We start from the raw sequence: 10,065 nt of genomic DNA, 5'->3' as shown, positions 1-10,065 counted from the left end.
TGTGTCATGCATGTCTACGAATCCCAGAGCGGGCTCGGCCATGGCCTCGGGCAGACTTCCGCCTCGCCCGAGCATGGCTTCGGCTTCGATATTATCGATGAAAGGGCGCCCGACGTCACAAGAAACAGCGGAGCTGACATATTACCAAGGGTTTTTTGCCGTACTCGGCACTGCTCCAACCACTACGTCATGGGCAGCTTCCCCATTAGGTAGGCTCAGGTACATGATCGAGCCCTCGGCCCTGGCATCGGCTCTATGCCTAGTCAAAGATGCAAATATAGCAACCAGATATCCCCTCCCCGCACATAACTTCTTTCTTAAATTGCTTTAACCTATATGTGCCAAAGTTCAAATTATAGATATCTCATCCTAAATATCACCTATAAGTGATGTTCACCTTCATGTGACATTATCTATCAAAGTGGTGTTTTTTACCATAAAAGTCTAAGTGCATAGCTCCTACAGGTATTCCATACTTACATGCACACTTTTAGGGAAGGTCAATCTAAGTTAGAATCTTTGAGACTAACATGTTTTCAAGTTTTCCATGTATGTAGTAGTCTCATTGAAATAAAATGGAGACCCTAGACCTAAGTATGGATGATGACTTACAAGTGGTATTTTGTATCCTTTATGGTATAACATATCATACAAGTCCAATTGGATTTCTACATGCGATATCCCTAAACTTAGGGTCGAAAAACCTTGGGCTTCCCTCATTTCCATTACCATATTTGTTTTATCAAAAATGGGAGCAAGAGCGATATAGTCGATAACGGAACGGTTGCGGGATACATGGTTACACAAAAATAGTTTAAAACGAACGAATATTGAAATGAACGTGGCTGTCTAAGAGGGAGTCAATTAGGGCTTCCATTTCTCCTCTCTAAACTAGGACAATAGTAATTCTCTTAGACAAAACATATGTGCATAACCAAGCAAGCTAGTGCAACTAAGGTTTTATCTAAGTGTTGTTATCTCTACCACAAAACAGAGTTATGCAACCTAAGTTCCAGCCCTACGAACTAGCCTATGACTAAGATAAGAATGGGAAAGAACACAACTAAAGGAAGCAATATAAATGTGGAAGCTTAAGAGTGGTAGAGATGCAAACTTATTTTGATGCGCCGATATTTTTACCAATGTATCAAGAACCACACAAGGATCTTACCAATCCTTATTGATGCCCCTACACAAACGGAAGCCCACGCAAGGGCCAAACACCTCAAATAGGTAACTTTATAGATAGTTGTGGGCTTTTTCCATGCGCAAGTGCTCCGCTTGTAGCCTCTCTCAGATGCTTCTCATCGTCTTCACTATTAAGATTCAAGATAAAATGCCATGGGCCTCATCCCTTTCGATACACGGTGGCGGCCATACCACAAATGCATTTATTTAATGTGGTCTCACAAGACTCTCACCCCACTTGGTATAATTATAATGACTCACGCAAGAGCCCAGGGTGTTGAGGATTGTCTAACCTCACTCAAACAACTAGGAACAAACCTAGAGCAAGAACACTTAAGTGGTCTAACTAACATAAGCACTTCGCAAAGCACCTACGCTAATCACCAAGTGATACTATTATCACTTGGGTATCTTAGAGCTATGTAATAGTGTCTCAACGCACTAGTAATGTTTCTCAACTCTCCACACATGAAAATGGCTAGTTGGGGGAATATATAGATCCTGAAACCCAGAAGAGCTGTTAGAAGGTGGCAAACTTTTCTACGTCTCACCGGATCGATCCGGTGAGCCGTCTGTGTTACACTAGATTAGTCTGGTGCCCTTCCACGTCAACTAGCCATTACTGCTCTGATAGATTCACTGTGCCACACTAGAGGTCTGGTGCACCGCTGGACTGATCTAGTGTTGGTCATGCTAGAGAGCCTTTGAAACTAGCCATTGTTGGTCGTTGAGCCTCTATTCTGGCTGGCCATCAGTGCTTCACTGGACTGGTCCGGTGTACAAGGATTAGTATTGCTGAAGAATACGTATCTACGTATTCGGTCCGACATGCCCCCAATGTTGCTGTAGTCTGATCTAGTGCACCTGCAGGCACATGGTGCCAAAGTTGCGCTCTTTGCGTAAACAGTCTGATCTCCGGTCCGGTGCACCCAAAAACAGCATAGTATTCATATCTTCAAGTTTCTTTACTTGGGCTTTTCTTGTCTTGTGTTTGGGACATTGCTTGATATTGGTAAATCTTCAATGAGTCTTTTGATGTCTTCTTTGAGGTGTCGCTCCCTCAATGCCTTGATCCAAAATCACTTTGTATCATATGAACTATAAACATAAACACTAGCAAATAAATTAGTCCACATGTCATGTTGGTCATCAAACACTAAAAACACATAATCAAATAGGTTGGAAGGTGGCAAACTTTTCTGCATCTCACCGGACTAGTCTCGTGAGCACTCAATCGTTGGATCTTGGATGGTGCTTCATTCTACAACGTGACGATGTAATTTCATAGTATTTAGTATACTATCTCTCTTCTCCTCTAATTGTAGAATGCATTATGAAAAATACTAAAAAATTACAAAAATAGTATATATATATTGTCGGTACCCTGAATCAGGGGTACCCCTTACTACAGTATGAAGACAGTGCCCGTACGGTGAACAGCACCCGACCCCACCACGTGGACGGCTCAAGGGGCACCACGTGGCGAGAAAAAATGATACATCCCAGGATGTATCAGTTGGACCGGACCTCCGCGAGGAAGCACCGAACCCCTGTACGCACAACCCGGACCCCCGATTACGGTTCGGGACTCCCAAGTAAGCATGCCGGGTCCCTTGGATGGGGTCCAGATCCCTCCGAGTAAGGTCCGTGACATAAGCCAGCGTGCAGAGCCTAACGTAAGGCCTCTAGGCCGCGCGGTCTCTGCATTAATGCGGAGAGGACGTGCCGCCTGTCCACCCTGCTGACAGGCGATGTGCCCCCTCAGCATTTAATGCGTCCTGTCCACTCCGCTGGCAGGTGGCGCCAGGGCCATCCTGCAGACGGCACGCCTATCCAGCCCATTGTCAAACAGTGCGCCCGTGCTGCACGGCGCACTGTGTCCATCATCCCTTATACGAGAAGCTTCCCCTGCACGCCGATACTACGCAGATCTCGGATGTTAGGGCGCAAGAAGATTGCTCGAGCGGCGGACATTAGTAGCTCCAAGTACTACATCCGTTATGTTCCTAGGTCCACATGTCGGGGCTCAGTACCCTTGTGCATGCCCCCCTTAGCTATAAAAGGGGAGGCATGCAACGTTACAACACAGGCTCTTTTAGACCAAACTTAGACAAAGACTTTCAGCTCTCAAGCTTCCATAGCAATCCAACACACAGTGGAGTAGGGTACTACACTCCTTCGGCCCGAACCACTCTAAATCCTCGCGTGTTCATGTGCTCGATGATCGCTTAGCAAGACAGGCAAAACGCTTAAGCCCTTTCCTCATCTTAGGATTTAGGGCGGGTGCATTCTACCACCCGGCCGGAGAATTCCCTCTCCGACATTTGGCGCGCCAGGTAGGGGGCTAGGCATTAGGTTTTTGCTTGTTTCCTCACTCAGCATGATGGTGCAAATCGTGGAGCACTGCGCCGAGACTTCAATGGATTTCCTGGTGGAGGAAGAAGCTGTTTCTTCCACGCCACAGGTTCCCAACCGCCCAGTGCTGGGCACTGCTGCTGTGCACGCTGCACGGCAGCATACAACTGTGCAGACATCCCGAACTCCGTCGAGAGCGGCTCCGGGAGCATTGTCAGCAGCCTGGGAGTTGCTGCGTCACCCTCCAAGCTCCACAGCCTCACCGGGGCCATGAAGCAGTGGCGGGACGACGTCGACCGACTGCTCGGCATGGCACATTCTACCTCGACCAGGTCGAGGCCACGGTCATCTCGGCGCCAACATGAGGCGTCGACGTCTGTGCGCTCACCCCCTGTGAGGGGCACACAGACCAACGACCTCCAGGCAGAACTCAACCGCAGGCGTGCGGGAGAGGACGCTCGGGTCTCTTTAGAGAGGGCGCGCGAGCGCCGACAAAACATCGAAGGTCACAACCTCGATCAAGACTTCGCTGCGGTAGCACCGCAAGCCCCAATGGGCACCCGGTCCCAAGCGGGTGTCCCCTTGGCCGGCGTAGGCTGCGCCGCTCTCGCGGTTCATCTCCGCGCGGCATCATGGCCATCCAAGTTTCGTCCACACCTGCCAGAAAAGTACGACGGTACGTCAAACCCGTCGGAATTCCTGCTAATGTACGTCATCGCTATCACAGCAGCAGGTGGAAACACCGCTGTGATGGCGACATATTTTCATGTCGCCTTGTCTGGACCTGCCCGAACTTGGCTCATGAACCTCGCCCAGGGTCAATCTACTTCTGGGAAGAGCTCTACGCGTGGTTCGCTGCGAACTTCGCCAGTGCTTACCAACAGCATGGTGTGGAGGCCCACCTCCACTCGGTAAGGCAGGAGCCCGTGGAGACTCTCCGGACGTTCATCTCCCGCTTCACCAAGGTGCGAGGTACTATACCTCGCATTTCCGATGCTTCCATCATCACGGCCTTCCGCCAGGGAGTACGTGATGAGAAAATGTTGGAGAAGTTGGCCACGCATGATGTGGAGACTGTCCCCACACTCTTCGCTCTGGCCGACAAATGCGCCAGAGTCGCCGAGGGCTGTGCATGGAACTCGGCCCCGCAAACCGGGGCTGCCCAGTCGGGCGGCTCGGGCGCCGTCCCCCGGGATGGCAAGAAGAAAAAGAAGAAGGACCGCGACTACCAGAAGCCGTGTTCCACCGCTCTAGTCATTGCAACCGCGACCGGGGGCCGGGGCGACCGCAACAAACGCCCACGGCCGCAGAGGGGTAACATCGGCTCATGCCCTATGCACCCCAACGGTCGCGGAGTGTCGTGAGATCATTGACCTCGCGAAACGCGTCAGTGAGCGGCACGAGCAGTCTTCCAAGGATGGCTCCCCACATTGCCGCCGACCTGGCAAAGAAAAGGTCGACGACGGCGAGGTGGTCGCGGCTGAATGGGACCTCGGGTATCAGTCACCCGAGGGGGACCTGAAGGATGTCTTCGCCAGAGATTCCTACTCTGGTGGCGACAACTAGATGGACCCCTAGAGGGACCCGTACTCCCCGGTCTACGGGGCCAAAGCCTGCCTTCCCCTGGAAACCCTTCTGGACTCCCCACGGGTCCAGGCCTCTGACTAGTCCATGCAGAAATGGCTATAGCACGAGGACGAGGGCTCCCTCATTAGACGCAGATGGGAACCCAGGGTCAGGACCTAGTCCTACGGCAAGTACCAAACCAAGAAGGGCTCCGCAACTCTCCCCCAGCTGGAAAGGACCCTTCAAGGCGACGGGAACGCGTCGACCCGGGGGTGACTATCTTGCTACGACTGAAGGAGTACCTCTTCCTGACCACTAGAGCATCTCTGTAAGTACTATCCATAGGAGCAAGTCTAAGGGGTCGAAATTTTCTCCCTTTTGTAACTAGGTAATGCATACGTGTACGCCAACCCGGTGAGGTCCGCCCTCATAAGCCCAGCCTGTAGGTCTGCACCCATGCATGACAAGTTATAAAGAAAAGATTTACCCCCTCAGATGTGCCTCTATGATAGTTTTATCCTACTGCTCCATGGTCTTACCTTGTAGTTTTCCTAATGTTATTTTATCTAACCCACCCAAACAGTTCCCATTCCATCAGACATAATGACATCCGAATTGAACAGCCAGGCTTGCAGTTTAGGACCTCTCTGCGAAAGCAGGAGGGCCCGATAGCCTGGGGGCCGGTTCTAAAGAACGGGAGCCCGTTCCATGGGGTGGTCTAGAGCCTGTGTGGCCGCTTAGCCTGGTCCCGTACCCGAAAGCCTGCACACTCCACCACTCTGTGACGGGTACCCTAATATTTGGAGCTATAAGTCCTGTGGGTCCGGCAACCTGGGGTCCGGAACTAGAGAATGGACACTTGTCTCCTGGGGTGGTCCGGAGCCAGTGTAGGCGCTCAGCCTGGTTCCGTACCGTGGGCCTGCACGCTCCACCACTCTGCGACGAGTGTCCTAGTACCTAGAACCACCATCCAGGGGGTCCAGACACACAACTTGGCCTCTCAGACTAGACCCTGTAGATCCCGAGCATGTATCAAAGGATGGCTAGTGTCAGATGGCGGGTCCTGTGGGTGTACTACTAATGCTCCCTAGCCGAAGCTGTGTGCAGGTCCAGGTCCCAGTCGAGGCTACCTCCTAGGGGCCATTGCCAACTCTTTCTTAGGTATGCTGGTCTGCAGCCTCGACAAATCGAGCCTACATCCCAGGGGGGCTAGGTACCAAGGAGGAATCAGTTACACCACACACAACAGGGACAAGTGGTACACAGATAAGTGCTAATAATGCTTGATAAATAGTACTCAAAAAGTACCTTACAAAAATCAAAAGTATTACATCCTCTTTCAAGCGGAGTCCTAGCTCCACCTCTACTCTCCAGGAATGGACTAGTCTGCACCAGCAGGGTCGCGTTGGAAGCTAGCTCCGGATAGCTCACCAGCGGAGGCGACCACCTCTGCACCGACGGCTCGCTAGCAGCGACGACTACCTCAGCTCCGAGCGACTCGCCAGCAGAGGCAACCACCTCTGCACCAAGAAGCCTCACCAGCGGCGGCGACCACCTCTGCACCGGACAGCCTCCCCAGCAGTGGCGACCACCTCAGCATGCGCACCATGGCAAAGAGGTCCTTGCCTCCATCCCCCTACGGGGGTGAGGACAAGACCATCCAAGCCATGGAGTCGGGAGCACGACGGAAGGCGGTGCTTGCGGTCTGGCCGGGACCGCGTAGCTGAAGTTCGCCTCCTTCACAAGGCTGGTGATCATCCTTTTCCTCCGAATGCTGGAGGAAGAGGCGGGCCACCAGCCCATGTGGGAGGCGAAGCTGAGACTCAGCTCGCTCTCCACCACCGCGAGGCTAATGAACATCCTTGAAGCCAAGCACCGGTGGAAGAGCGTCGCTCCCACAAGGCCGCACACCTCCAGCAGAGGAAAGACAAGACCGGTAACACCGACCCGCTAGGGAGGACAAAAGGCACGAACTCTCTAGCGGCAAGTTCATCGGGGTGGATGACGCCGACGCAAATCCTCCCGCCGAGCGCCGGCGCATCCCATCCAAGCAGGCGGTATACCATTTCGAGCACTCACTCAGTCTGGGCGCGCTTGGGATGAAATCACAAGGCCATGGCAAACTACGGCAACGCAAAGCAGAGAACTTGAAGGCAAAAGGGGCGCAGAGAGCTTGGAGGCGAAAGGACGCTACGAGTGGGAGAGAAGCAAGGCATGGCTGCTACTCCCCTGCTCCCGCCTCGAAGCGCCGCGCGAAGCCTCCCCCGATGCACACTGGGGTATCCATCCCATGACACGGGGGCCCGGTCCCACAAGTCATACAGCTGGCGCGCTGGTCTTCGAGTGCGAAGAAGGCGAACCGCCGCATAAGGAGCATGCTACCGCCCCGCGGTAGTGCGCCCCCTTCATCTTCGCCGCGACTAACGGTCAAGAAGGCGATCCACCGCACAGGGAGCATGCTACCACCCCGAGGTAGCGCGCCCCCTCGGCTTCGCCGCAACCAGTCATCCGACCTCTGGCATGGGGGGCCAGGCCCACATGTCATGCACCTAGTGCGCCGGTTTCTGTGTGCGGAGGAGGCGAACCGACGTGTGAAGAAGCACGCTACCGCCTGCGATAGTGCGTCTCTTTGCCCCCGCCGAAACCAACAGCCCAGTCTCTGACACGGGGGCCGGGGCCCACGAGTCATCCTCCTTGGGCGCCGGTTCCTGAGTACAGAGAAGTCGCACCGCCGCTCGCGCCAGTACCGTGCCTCCTCGGGGCCGCCGTAGAAGACAAAGAAGTTAAACCAATGCAGCAACTCGAGGCACCCCGCACATGGCCCAACAAAGCCATTAAGTGCGGAGGTCACGGGTCAGTCAGCCGCGGGGACAGGTGTGGCAGTCGGCGTGACCATGGGTGGACTGGCAGTAATTACACCAACGGGCGCGCAGAAACAGCGAGCCAATCGCCAACTAAACTTTGGCCCCACCTGCAGGCTCGTATCCTCCCCTGAGGTGGGCCCGGGGGCCACTGTCGGTACCCTGAATCAGGGGTACCCCTTGCTACAGTATGAAGACATGGTGCCCGTACGGCGATCTCTAGCCGTACGGTGAACAACACCCGACCCCACCATGTGGACGGCTCAAGGGGCACCACGTGGCGAGAAAAGATGATACATCCCAGGATGTATTAGTTGGACCGTACCTCCGCGAGGAAGCACCGGACCCCTGTACGCACAACCCAGACCCCCGATTATGGTCCGGGACTCCCAAGTAAGCATGTCGGGTCCCTTGGATGGGGTCCAGATCCCTCCGAGTAAGGTCCGGGCCACAATGAGGTCCCGGGACAGGGGATACCCTGGCATAAGCAAGGGTCCGGTACTGACACGTGTCAGGCCTTATCCTGTGCGCTTGCGCTCCCCGCTCAGGCGGAGACCCGATGCTACCGCGTGGCTTGTTGCCCGTGACATAAGCCAGCGGGCGGAGCCTGACGTAAGGCCTCTAGGCCGCGCGGTCTCTGCATTTATTGCGGACAGGATGCGCCATCTGTCCACCCTGTTGACAGGCGATGTGCCCCCTCAGCATTTAATGCATCCTGTCCACTCCGCTGGCAGGTGGCGCCAGGGTCATCCTGCAGACGGCGCGCCTGTCCAGTCCATTGTCAAACAGTGCGTCCGTGCTGCGCGACGCACTGTGTCCATCATCCCTTATACGAGAAGCTTCCCCTGCATGCCGATACTACGCAGATCTCGGATGTCGGGCGCAAGAAGATTGCTTGAGCGGCAGACATTAGTAGCTCCAAGTACTACATCCGTTATGTTCCTGGGTCCACATATCGGGGCTCAGTACCCTTGTGCATGCCCCCTTGGCTATAAAAGGGGAGGCATGCAACGTTACAACACAGGCTCTTTTAGACCAAACTTAGACAGCTCTCAAGTTTCCATAGCAATCCAACACACAGTGGAGTAGGATATTACGTTCCGGCGGCCCGAACCACTCTAAATCGCCGCGTGTTCATGTGCTCGGTGATCGCTTAGCAAGACAGACAAAACGCTTAAGCCCATTTCTCATCTTAGGATTTAGGACGGGTGCATTCCGCCACCCGGCCGGAGAATTCCTTCTCCGACATATATATATTATTATATTACCGACAAAAAAACCTAATAAAATATGGTACTTGAAGCGACACGATATAAAGATGTGATGTTGTATCGTACACTATTCTTAGACGAAAATAAAGCCTCGCTACCATGGTCTCTAAATCATGTCATATCTACACTATAGGATTATTTTAGTAAAAGATTCTGATTGTAGTAATCTATTATACGACTAACCGGGTGTTTGTTTGGAATTATAATTTGTCTAGATTATGTAACCTAACAAATTTTGAACTGACATTTAGTTTAAAATTTGTTAGATTATATAATCTGGGCAGAATATAATCTTAAAGAAACAGGCCCTAATCCTATTTGGATTATAATTTAATTGTATAAGCTGATTATTATAATCGGAGGGTGTCTAAACATAGCCTTATTGAAGCAATAGCAATGGCTAAGGTCCAGTCTCAATATATTTTGTTTTTAATATAGTAATAACTCTTGGGCCTAATAATGGTTCGATCTAGTCATCTAGAGTAGCACTAGCACATAGGTCCGAGACCAGCCAAAGTCAGCCGAAGGCAGCAGCAGTGGACGGGGGACCATTTTCCTCTGCTTATCGTTCGTCGGCCGATCAGGAATTCGAACGCAGTTTAGCATCACGTGCCGAATGAGTGCCTGACAGGCCTCTTGATAGACTGTTCAGAGAATGAGTGCGCACGGATTACGTTTTGCTCTTGCTGCAGCCATGGGTGAGTGCGCGCGCAGCGAGAGACACGGCGAGTTCGGTCAAGTAGCACATCGCAGGCTCGCAGCCGCTGGATCGGCTTGCTCGGATGGTCAGGATGCTCTCACCTTTATATCTTCTAATGTACGTG

Source organism: Zea mays, chromosome 3, assembly GCF_902167145.1.
Source record: "Zea mays cultivar B73 chromosome 3, Zm-B73-REFERENCE-NAM-5.0, whole genome shotgun sequence".
NCBI lineage: Eukaryota > Viridiplantae > Streptophyta > Magnoliopsida > Poales > Poaceae > Zea > Zea mays.
Note: the sequence above shows the minus strand (reverse complement) of the source record.